The following is a 13056-nucleotide window of genomic DNA, read 5'->3' as shown; positions in this document are numbered from 1 at the left end:
GGATGCAGAGGAGGCAGCAGAGATAAGTGGAGAACCCTCTGGGAGCCTGGCTCCATTTCTAGTTGTTTGGTCTCTGGCGCTTTCCCCCAGTCCCCAAAAAAGTAGACACATGGCATAGATCACTCTCAGTACACCCAGTGGGCATGCAGAGAAAAAAAAAAAAAGGAAGGAAAAGCCCAGAGCCGGGGTCCCAACACTTATAGATGGCACTTGAGAGTCTACCTGCTCCCTAAGGGGATTGATCGTGAGCCCCCTGCAGGACAGAGCTCCTGGTGCTTGGCAGGACCATGATTGGTGTTCAGACTGATGTCCAGAACGTATGCTCTTAATCGTGCCTACAAATAAAAACAGTGAAAAATCTCAGATGTGAGCAGCTGGAAACAATGTTCATTCAAAACAACTGAAGCAGTCTCTGTGCTGTCAAAAAGCTATGTGACACCTGGAAAGACAGCGTTCTGACAAGTTGAGGGGAGGTAAGGAAACATACGTTAAAAAGAAAACAGAAACAATCAAATTAAAAGCATTCTTCTATCTCCAAAGACACAGATTTTTCCCAATTCTGCGACTGAATCATAGCTGACTTTAAAAGTCCTTTAAATTAACAGGGTATAATCGGAGAGCTGACACAGGCTTATCTAAAAGTGAGCAAGAACAGCCCGTTACAATAAGGAAACAAAACCATGAGCCTCTGAAGCCAGCTGCATCCTGAGACAAAGAAATATTTAGGTCCTTGCATAAGGGTGAATAGTGTGCCAGCATCGACCTAGTCAGCTTTCCCTCCTGGGGCCAGAACAAACAACAAAAGAATTGGCGCAACTGTTGGTGGCCAGGACATTTACTAACAAGCAGGAAAGTCTGGCAGCAGAGATGAGAGTAATGAAAACATGGAGAAGCAGAAACAGGGAGTCAAGAGCCAAAGGAAGGCATCCCGTGTCTTGGCAGCTCCTGAGTCCAGCCTCCGGGGTTCAGACATCCTCCACCCTGTCTGTCAGGAGGCACACTTCAAAGCCACCTGAAATAGGCTTCTCCTTTTGTCCAAGAATCTTAATTGTTCTAGAAATGGAGCGGTGAGAAGCAGACTCTTTCCTAGGCAGTAGACTGTGTTGTAACACAGGACAAGGTTCTCTGTGTCCTCAGCATGCTGAATTATAGTGTGAGGTCTTGGCCATCAGAGACACGCTGAAGATGGGGAAGAATGGAACTATGCCTTTCCTGGGGAAGAGGCAGTTGCTAAAGAGCTGGTCTCACAGGATGGGTAGAAGAAATGTGTGGCATCTCTACTCCATCCATCACACTAAAAATGGTCATGTAACCGGAGCCAGGAGGGCAGCCCTGGCTCAAAATATTCTGCTCACATTGGACTACCTATCGTCACGTAATCCCCTAAGGATTAGTTTAGCAGTCACCCTGACTCAGGGTAGCAAAGCTCAAACCATTTCTTTTTTTTTTTTTTTTTTTTTTTTTTTTTTTTTTTTTTTTTTTTTTTGGTTTTTCGAGACAGGGTTTCTCTGTGTAGCTTTGCGCCTTTCCTGGTACTCGCTTTGGAGACCAGGCTGGCCTCGAACTCACAGAGATCCGCCTGGCTCTGCCTCCCGAGTGCTGGGATTAAAGGCGTGCGCCACCACCGCCCGGCCTCAAACCATTTCTTAATGCACTCCTCGCAGTGGGCTAGTAATGAGATGCATTCCCGGGTCAAGAGGGCAAGATGTTTTCACATGAATTCGTAAAGCCTGAACGTCGCTAACAACAAGCCCTGCACCATTAATTCTATGTGGTAGACATAAATTGAAAGAAAATACCCATGTACTTTTAGAAAATGTGACCTCGAGAAAATTCCTTGAACTCTCTGGTCGTGGTGTAGTTTCCTGGGAAAGACACTCAGTATGTATCATGTGGCACCTACTTATTGAATAGTTAGGAAAACTCTCCTACATAAAACGCCGAGCACAATTCCTGGTGCCTATTCACAGCCAATAGCAGCTGTGGCTGACGGAAGTACCCGGCTGCCCCCCACCGACTGGACTGCGGAGCCTGCGAACTTGCTTCTCCAAAGCTGTTCCATACTCTAACCGTTGCCGTTAGAGATCCGTCACTTTGAGTTGCCAAATAATGTCTACAGAAAACTCTAGTAGGAAACATAAAATAATAATGAAAGACATGAAATAATGAAATATCAAAACACATGAGAAACCTAACAGCCAGTTGGGCTTTTAAAAAATAGTTCTCGAAGTGGGTTACCGCCTCTTAATGGGTTCCTATAAGTAGAAGAGATTCGCGGTGTTTACACGGGGGGTTGGGCGGGCAACGCAGAGGTCCTTTATCCTCTGTATTCTCCTTGGCCTGAAATAGTCAAAGCAAGTGGCCTGGGGTGGGGGTAGGGGGATGGGAGCTCACCTTAAGGCAGGTATATGGGTTTTTCCTGCCATCTAGTGGTCAATCTTGAGAAGTCCAACCATCCCACTCTGAGTGCCTGTTCTCCCAGGCTAACCTTCAGTTCACACTGCAAGAGGTCACCCTAAAATCAAGTCTACCACTTGGAAAACAAGCAGCTCCTTGCAGTGTGGACTGTGAGTTTATCTTACAATCTGCCTTCCAGAGGCTCCGAGGAATATGCTCAACTAGGTAAAATGAAAGAATAAAAACTAGGGATGCTAGCTCAGTGAAAGAGTTCCTATCTGTCGTGTGTAATGCCCTAAATGGACATCTATACCACACTGTCTATCCACACGGCTTAAGGAACAGTGTGGAAATGGGTAGCCAGAGAGTGAGGAAGACAGAGTGAAGCGATGTCTTCTGGATATGACAGACCATTACCTCATGACCTCAGAGCAACTGTGCTTACCTGAACCAGATCAAGCCAGTCAACATTCCAACAGGAGTTAGGGAGGTATTCAAGAAGCTCCACCTCCAGCTGAGAAGCAATCCACATTTGATGGTTGTGGGGTGAGGAAGAGTCAGTTTTCTTAAGGGTTTATGTGCTCCAATAGATGGACCCACACCCAGGTGTATGATCAGCAATAATTGCATTCGAATTTTTTTAAGACGACATGAAATTGAGAAGGGTTTATGGAGGTGGAAGCAAACTGAGAGGATTTGGTAGGGAGAGTAGGGGTGAACATGTTTGAAATACTTCCTATGTATGTATGAAATTCTCAAAGAATACATTAAAATACATTTTAAAAGAAACAGGTAGTAGATAATTAAACAAAAAGAAAACCTTGTCAGTTGGAGGCACTGGGTGTGAAAAGGAGAGAGAAATTGTCCAGCGAGTACAAAGTTGCAGTTTTAAAGGTGGAATGAGATCTGGGATCTGTGGCTGGAGCCCCCGGGGCTAGGGGGCTGGGGTGGTCAGTAGTGATGGGGCACACTGATAAGCCATGCATAGCAAAGTGACTGTGGCTAGTAATATGAATCACGCCTGCAATCCCAGTGTTTGTGTGATTACAGCAGGATCGGTAAAGTGAAGTCATCCTCCTCTACCGTACAATGAGTGCAAGGCCAGCTTGAGCTAGCTTGACCCTATCAAAATTCAAATATATCAAATATTTCAAAATCGCTGGGAGAGATGTCTTGTGTTCTCAGTACAAAGAAACTTCAAATACTGCAGGCAAAAGGCGTGTGGATTACTGTCATCTGATAGATCCTCAGTGTTTGCATATCCTGAACTATCTTTGGGGGGCTGGAGAAGTGGCTCTGCTGTTAAGAATCTTTGCTGTGCAATCCTTGAGTTCCAGTTGGCAATCTCCGACCGTATTACCACTGATCGCTATGCTTAGCTTTATCCTGCAGGGGGCAGCAATGTATAAATTTCTTCCTCACAGTCCTCATCAAGCCATCCAGTTAGCTTACCTCAACCTGAATCTCTCATGAATGGTCTTGCTCATTGTAAACTTGCTGACTTCTAGATTTCCGCTCAGAGCAGTGGTTCACAAGAAAGTGTTGTTTTCACAGAGAAGGATTTTCAATAACACAATATAGAAGGTTTAAAGGGGGAGTATCCAGGGGACCTCTGATTTGCTATAGCCTTAGAAAGGAAGAATGTGCAGATCTCCAGTTCTTTTTTAAATTAATTTATACGTATGGATGTTTTACCTGCATGTATGTATGTACATCACTTGTGTGCCTGGTGCCCACAGAAGCCAGAAGAGGGTGTCAGATCTCCTGGAACTAGAACTAGAGATAGATGGCAGTGATCAACCATGCTGGGTGCTGGGTAGTAAGCACTCCTGATCTCTGAACTATCTGTCCAGTTCCTCTGGTTCTTGTATAAAAATATGCATTGAGTACAATTCAGCATAATGAATGTACTCCACCAAAAGAAGTCCACCAGATCTGACGTCTTCTTTATCCTTTAAACCTGTGAGCATATTATAAAAAGATGAAGCACAATTAATGTTGCAGATAGAATTAAGTTTGCTACCATCTAAACTAACAATAGTTTATCCTGAAAGTTTGGGTTGAGTCATGCAATAGCAATGATCTTTTAAATGTAGAAGCAGGGATTGGAAAAATGGCTCAAGAGTTAAGAGCTCTAAATGCTCTTGCAGAGGACCTGAGTTCAGTTCCAATCACTGACACAGCAGTTCACACTGTAATTCTGGTTGAAGAGTAATTGATTCCCTCTTCTGGTTTCCATGGGCACTGCATGCACTTTGTACATAGACATACATACAGGCAAAACACTTACACATAAGATAAAATCAATACATAAATATAGAAACAGCAGAAATATCTGTATCATATGGTGTATGAGAGACTCACTGGCCACCAGTAGCTTTGGTGATGAAGTAGGCAGTGAGCAGAAGCAAACCTGAGCAATTCTAGGAAATGTGGAAAGTAATTCTCCTCTTGAACTACGTGAAAGCAATTAGGGTACATAAAATATATTTTTAAGTATCATCAGTGTGGTAAAGGTATTAGTACAGAAGGGACTCCATAGAGAAGTGAAATAGAATGTAATGGCATAGAATAAAATATTCTTGTTGGTAAAATGCACATGGAAATAGTGTGTGGCAAAGACAATATCTTAATTAAATATGCAAAACCTGCCTTTGAAGTCATCATATTTGGCTAAATGACTATCCATGCAGAAAAAGATAAAATTAAGTTCATGTTTCACACTGATAGTGAGATGAATCCCAAGCATATAAACACATTAAGCAAAGTTGCATAAGTGGTAGCAGAACTCTTCGGTAAAGCCCTCTAGTCCCTTCCAATAGAATTCTTTACTATGACTCAAACTGCAGAAGAAAGAGGCTGTCCTGGTTTCATTCCTGTTGCTATGATAAAAACACCCCAACAAAAAGCAACTCAAGCGTTTGTTCAGTTCACAATTCCAGGCTGTAGTTTATGTTAGTTGGGAAGTCAAGGAAGGTACTTGAGAGAGTAGTAGGTTGTATCACATCTTAGTAAAGAGCAGTGGAGAGAAACTAATGTGTATGTGTTTTCCCTTGCATGCTTGCTTGGTTGCACTAAACTTGATTTCCCTGCTCTTCCCCAATTCAGGACCCCACCCCCACCCCTCGCCTAGGGAGTGGTACCACCCGATGTGAACTGAATCATACTTCCTTGCTTGCTTATTTTCAGCTCAGTTTCTCTATTCTTATACAGTTCAGAACCCCTTGCCTAGGGAATGGAGTTACTCCCAGTAGGCTAGGTTTTCCCACATCACTTAAGACAACTCCCCATAAACACATCCACAGGCCAACTCAATGTGAGCAATCTCTCACTTAGACTCTCTTCCCAGGTGATTCTAGGCTCTGTCAAGTTGACAATTAAAACTGATCATCACAGGAGCTGAAAGTATTATTAAACCATACTTGGGTTCAGATTATTGTCTCACAAAGGCAGTTAAAGAAACTGGTGGAATGTTTTAAGATGTGGGGCTGATAGCCTGTGTGATTGGGACAGAAATAAGATGATCTTATTGTTGAAAGGACAAAATGAATAGCAAGCAAATCCCAATGTCCACAATGCACTGTGTACTTAAGAAAGGACCACTGAAGAAAGACTTAAGAAATGGAGCCAATAAATACACAAATAAAAGATGATATCAAAGAGCAGACCCATGGCCACTCAAAGCTGTTTGTTCAAGATATTTGCCTCCAAGGAAACAGGCACACTTCTACTTAAACAACTGTAAGAAACACACAAATCGTCCTGGAGGTGACATCCCCATACTTCCTTCTGTGTGCCCCTAATATTTAAACTGAGTGGACATTGATAATTTCTCTAAGCCAATTTTTCTTAGATAAATTGCAAGCATTGTGAGTATTTACTTTTGTGAAAGAGCTTCAGCTTAGTGGAAGGGAATTGGGTGACATGGGTCAAGTTTATAAAGAAGATATTTGGACACTAACCCATTCTCTCTCTCTCTCCCTCCCTCCCTCCCCCTCCCTCCCTCTCTCTCACTCCTGGCTGCCATGTCTTTTGCTTCAGCATGCCATCCTCACCGTGTTGGCTGTCCACTCTGGTGCCTAGTGCAATCAGCTGAGTGACCACGGACCATAAACTATGAAACCACAAGCCAAAGAAACCCTTCTGTGGTGATAGTTTATTTGTATACCCCATAAAGCTTATCTGAGCATCAGAGGAAAAAGCCAGCCACTATAGCAAACATAGAAGTCAGGCCGTGGTAGCACACGCCTTTAATCCTAGCATTCGGGAGGAAAGAGATCCATCCGGATCTCTGTGAGTTCAAGGCCACACTGGGAACAGAGCCAAGTGTGGTGACACATGCCTTTAATCCCAGCACTAACCATGGAGATCTGGAGGTCTGTACAGACAGACAGGAAGTGACAGAGTTGGGCAGAAAGAGGAAGTGATGTAGCTGGCCAGAGAGAGGAAGTGAGATGGCAGGGACAGAAAGGCATATAGGTGTGGGTATACAGGAAGTAGGTTTCTTTGGAAGCTGATGAGTTGGTAAGGTGAGGTTGGCTGTGGCTTGTACTATTCCTCTGATCTCTTGGTTTTTCACCCCAATATCTGGCTCCGGGTTTTTTATTAATAAGGCCTTTTAGCAGTTCATCTTACACATTTCCATCCTCTAAACTCGGTGATCTCAGGTGTTCGGTCACTTCAACAAAAAGCTACCAAACAAAAAGGTTTAATCTTTAATCGCACCTTTAATCACACAGTTTGTTTTCAGAAAGCTCAGTTAAAGTAAATGTTATGTGTCAAAATGACAAGGGGGTGGGGGAAGGGAGGGAGGGTCTACAGCCATACTCCTGAGAGCTACTGTGGTTAACACAGTACTTCTGAAAACGTAAACCAGGAGATGGAGATGCAAAAAAAAAAAAAAAAAGTAAAAAGTAAATGCTACCTAATGCAATACTATTTCTAGGAATCACTCCTAAAAGTTGTTTTTAAATATAGCTCAGATGTAGCCACAAGCCTGTTCATCATAGTACAACATTCCTTACTTATCTGCAGTTTCACTTTTCAGCACTTCAGTGACCTGAAGCCAATTCTTATCTGAAAACATTAAATGAAAAATTCCAGAAATATATAACACATGAGTGCTAAATTATATGCAGTTTGAGCAGTGTGGGAGAATCTCATGATGCCCCATGCCAGTTTGGCCAACTTACAAATTACCCTTTTGTACAATGGCTCCACTCTGTGTGTATTCTTTCCACAGTCAGTCACTTAAACAGTTTTTTCAGTGATGGGATTGACTGTACCACGATGCTTACATTCTAATATTCCTTGTTTTCCTTTTTAAATTTTTATTAATGTACTTTATGCATATGGATATTTTCCCTGTGTTTCTGTCTGTGCACCACATGCTAGCCCGGTGCTCAAGAAGTCCAGAAGACTGCATGATGCAGATGTCAGTAACCAAACCCAGGTTATGTGGAAGAGCAGCCAGGGCTCTTAACTTCTGAGTCTTTTCTCCATCCTCTCCCACATTTATTCTTAAGCCAAACTTTTGTTACAACATATTATTAACGTTTTTGTATTTTATTGTTACTTAGTGTGCATTCTTAATCTATTACTGCCTAAATCGTAAGTGAAATTTCATCATAACCTAGTAGACATGGGGTTAGGAATAACTCTGGCTCCAGGTTTCCACTGGGGAGCGGGAATGGCTGTCTGACAGATGAGAGGAGGTTCTTCATTGTTTTAAAGAATAACAGCAACAACAAAAAAAATATCAAAATCCTAATATAAATCCAAATTATACAAAGCATATAAATAATATTTTTTAAAAAATCAACAATGGAATCCTTCATGTTTCCTTGATCTGCCTTACAAAATGTTCTGCAGAGGGATGGCTAAAAAAAAAAGTAATAATAATAAGACTCCTCAGAATCCTAGAGCCTGGAAGTCTGATCCATCTACCTAAATGATACTTTCTAAGGGTTTTATTACAATCTCAAAAACAATGTTAAAAGGCAAATTGCAAATGAAAGAATGGTTCCTGGTGATGGGCACAGCCAGAAAGCAAAGTGCTCCATACTGAGAGATGTGTCCAGCAGCAAGAAGAAAAAGACACGTGAGTGTTTAAACTCTGTGGGGCCATACATACTGCAGACGCTTGGTGTACCATGACTCATATCAGCAAAGGTAATGCATTTGAACTGTAGGGCACCAATTTGCTACATGATCTGTTGCACAAGGTCATGGGAGTCCATAGACACATACGTCCCCAATTCAGCCTAGTTCCTATCCAGAACTGTGTAGAAGAGCTAGGCTGGACCACATCCTCCAGCTCCCAACATGAACACTTCATTTCTGCTGGCTTTGCCTGTGCTGCAGCTCTGACAACTCCTTGCAATGCTTCCCAATGTACATTACAGCACCCTCAGACATTCTACTGCATGTCAGATACTGGTCAGTCTTGGGAAGTCGCTGCCAAGAAGCAGATCTCACCACAGGAGAGAGCAATGCAAATGTGGAAGTTCTGAAGATGGCAATCTTCCCAAGAATGGAGAAGTCACTCTGGAGGACCTGGCCTTCTGAGTCCTTCTAGAAAGAACAGTGAAACTATATCTCAGGAAGGGGAGAGTAAAAAAAGAGATGTCTTGATACAGGGCCCATTTCAGCCCTTAGCTATTGCTAAGACTCCTAGCAATAGTGGAGAGGGTGCCTAACCTAACCGTCTACTGTAATCAGATTGGTGACTGCCCTAATTGTCATCAGAGAGGCTAATAAAAGCAGATGCAGAGATCCACAGCCAAGCACTGGACCAAGCTCGGGGAGTCCTGCTGAAGAAAGGGAGGAGGGACTGTACGAGCAAGGAGGGGTCAAGGTCATAATGGGGGAACCCACAGAGACAGCTCTGAACTCATGGAAGCACGTGGACTCTGGATCAACAGTTAGGGAGCCTGCATGGAACCAACGTAGGCCCTCTGCATCTGTTTGACAGTTGTGTAGCTTGGTCTGTTTGTAAGGCTCCTAGCAGTGAGATCAGGACCTGTCCCTGGCGCTTAGCTGTCTTTTAGGAACCTGTTTCCCATGATGGATTACGTTGCCCAGCCTTGATGCAGGGGGAGGAGCTCTGTCCTGCCTCAACTTGATGTGCCATGCTTTGTTCAAGCCCATGAGAGACCTACCCCTTTCTGAATGGAGATGGAGGAGCAGTGGATGGGGACAGGGTAGATGGGGCGGGGGGGGGGGGGGGGGGGGGGGGGGGGGGATGGAACGGGAAGACAGAAGGGAGGGAAAACTGGTCAGTATGTAAAACAAATGGAAAAAGTTAATTAAATAAAAAAGAAAGAAAAAAGCAGCAGGTTGAGCAAGGCAGAGGGAGCAAGACAGTTAAGCAACTCTCCTCCATGGCCTCTGCATCAGCTCCTGCCTCCAGGATCCTGCCCTGTTTGAGTTCCATACCAACTTCCTTTAGTGATGGACTACAACGTGGAAATATAAACCAAATAAACCCTTTCCTTCTCCTTCCCCCCAAAAAAGAAAAGAAAAAAGGAAGGAAGGAAGGAAGGAAAGAAAGAAAGAAAGAAAGAAAGAAAGAAAGAAAGAAAGAAAGAAAGAAAGAAAGAAAGAAAGAAACTATCTCAGAGTCCTCTGAGCCTTACAGCCCCATCTAGCAATTAGGGAGAGTCAGGATCTTTTGCCCACAAGGATTATAAGGCATGCCTGGTACCAGTGGTCCTCCAGGAGAAAATGGAAAACCTGGTGAATTAAGTTCACAGGCTGAGATTGATCCCTGGAACCCCTGAAGGAAGGGTGTCTCTGATGCCCCGGTGAATACAGACCTCTTGGATTGGCAAAGAGCTGAGATAGAGCTGGTCATTCTGACCCCAAGGAGAAGACAGCCCTTCTGGTCCCCCTGGATACTTGGTGATTCTGGTGCTCTTGGTCTAAAGGATGCCTAGAAAAAGAGGTCCTTGAAGTCCTGGTCCAAACTATAGTAGAGTAAACCCAGTGATGCCAGTGCTGAGCATGCTCTGAGGAAAGATGACCCAAGAGGTCCTACTGGTCCTATCACCCCCCAACTAGCCCAGCAGGTCAACCTGGAGATAAGAATGATAATGTTTGACCTGGACTTCTGCTACAGCTGGACCTTACGGTGGCTCTGGCAACAGAGGTAACCATGGGCCCTCCAGGGCCTGCTGGTTTCCCTGATGCTCCCAGGCAGAATGGAAGGCCTGATTGATAAAGAAAAAAAGAAGTGTTCCTGGTAAAGATGAGGAAGGAGGTTCACCTAGCATTGAAGGACCCCTGGAGGTCCTGTGCAGCTGTTCCTCCTGGTTCCCTGGGTGCCAAGGGTGAATACAGCAGTCCTGCTGGCCCCAGTGCTGCTGGCTTTCCAGATGAGCATGGTTCTTCTGCACCCCCCTATCCTCAGGAAAATAGTAGTAACCCAGGACCTCCAGGTACCAGTGATGCTCCAAGTAGATACCCTCACCTAAGTTCTTAAGGTAATTATGTTTTTCCTGGCAATCCTGAAGAAGCTGGACCAAAAGATAACATTGGCCAACCTAGAGAGAAGGGAACACTTGATGTTAAGGACCCTGCAGTATTTACAAGTTCATTTGGGATTACGGGGGTTACTGGAGCACGGAGTCTTACAGGATGACCAGGCATGCCAGGTCCTAAGGAAACCCTGGGTCTTCTGGGTTTCTGAAATGAAAATGGGAAATGAGGAGTATCCACAATCGGGGAATGTGGTGCTCCTGAACCCCAGAGTCTTTCTTGTCTGGCTACTGCAACTGGTTAACCTGGGAGGGATGGAAACCCTGGATCAGATGGTCTGCCCGGACAAGATGTGATGATGGTGAAGATAGCTTCCCTGGTTATCCTGGTTATGCAGGACTCACCTTATCATGTTAAACAAGCTGTAGAAAATGGTGTTAGGGGAAAACTGTCCCTGTTGGTCCTTCTGGTGCTCCAGGTCCTGCTGATTCCCAGAGTGTTCCTGGTCTGCATGGCCCATTTAGTGACAAAGATGAAACTGGTGAACACAATTCTCATAGCATCAAAGGTCATCAAAGATACCCTGGCAATCCAGGTACCAAAGGGTCTCCAAGTACTTCTGGTCACCAGCACACAGGTAAGCTAAGACTCATAGACCTCAGAGAATCTGTTGGACTCCATGGGCCTCATAGAAAAGATAGGACAAGTAAACATCCTAATTCCATTGACCCACATGAGCCTCAATAACAGAGATGGAGAGGATATGAAGGTTCCTGGGGGTTTCCAAGACAACCAAGTCCTCCTGGACCCATTGGTATGCCTGGTACTTGCTGTGGGAGTGGGCTAGTGACAACACTAGAGTTGCAGGTAAAACATTCAGTGGCTTTCTACAACATTATGGAAATGAACCAGTGAATTACAAAATCAACACTGAAGAGGTTAAGTCTCCACTCAGATGTTAATGGACAAATAGAAAGCCTCATTAGTCTTGATCACTCTCATTAAAACCTTCCTCATGACTGCAGAGATGTAAAGTACTGCCATCTCAACTCCCAGAGTGGAGAATATTGGGTTGATCATAAACAAGGCTGCAAGATGGATGCCCTAGAGGTATTCTGTAATATGGAAACAGAAGGAGCACATGTGTCTGTCCTTTGTCTCCAAGGTAAGAACTGGTGGACAGACCCTGGTGCTGCAAAGAAGTATATTTACTTTGAAGAGTCCATGAATGGTGGTTTTCTATTTAGCTATGTTGAACCTGACCTTCCTAAAGATGTCCTCACCAAAACATCACAGACCACTGCAAAAATAGCATTGCCTGTAAGGATGCTGCCAGTAGGATATAAAGAAAGCCCTAAGGCTGATGAGGTCAAATAAAGGTGAATTCAACACAAAGGAAATAGTAAATTGGCTTAGATAATTCTGGAGTATAGTTATGCTAAATATACTGGGAAGGGAGAAAAACTGTCTTTGAGTATCAAACACATAGGGGGTGAGTAGAATAGCTACAGATATTGCACTCTGTGATACCAGGGGTCCTGATCAAGAATTTGGTAAAAATATTGGCCTTGTTTACTTTTTATAAACTGGTCTCTGAACCACAGAAAAATAATACCTCACTCTTGATTTTCAAAGTTGAATATTCTAATTTTTGTCAACCAGTACAAGTGCCCAGCCATGCTGGTTTTCTTTCTGATTCTGTGATAAACACCATGACCAAATGTAACTTGGGGAAGGAAGGGTTTATTTCAACTTACCCTTGTAGTCTGTCATGAAGTCAAGTCAAGACAGGAGCTCAAGGCAGGAACCTGGAGCCAGGAACTGAAGCAGAAGCATTGGAGGAACACTGCATACTGACTTGCTCCCCATTGCTTGCTCAGCCTGCTTTCTTATGGAGCTCAGGACCACTGCCCAGGGTAGCACCACCCTCAACGAGCTCCCACATCAACCATCAATCAAAAAGTGCCCCCACAGACTTGCCTACAGGCCAATCTGATGGAGGCAATTCCTCAACTGAAGTTTTGTCTTCCCAGGTAACTCAGTTTGTGTCAAGTTGACAAAAACTAACAGCACACCAACCAAATTCCATTTGTTTATTTCCAAAATGTTTTAGATAAGTATAATTTGACAGAAATAATATATTTTCCATACCACCCAATATACTTCAGATGTTTTCATTTT

Source organism: Peromyscus californicus, unplaced genomic scaffold (genome assembly GCF_007827085.1).
Source record: "Peromyscus californicus insignis strain IS unplaced genomic scaffold, ASM782708v3 Scaffold_8__1_contigs__length_139910024, whole genome shotgun sequence".
In the NCBI taxonomy this organism is placed as follows: Eukaryota; Metazoa; Chordata; class Mammalia; order Rodentia; family Cricetidae; genus Peromyscus; species Peromyscus californicus.
The sequence above is the reverse complement of the archived record's forward strand: the minus strand, read 5'-3'. Positions refer to the sequence as shown.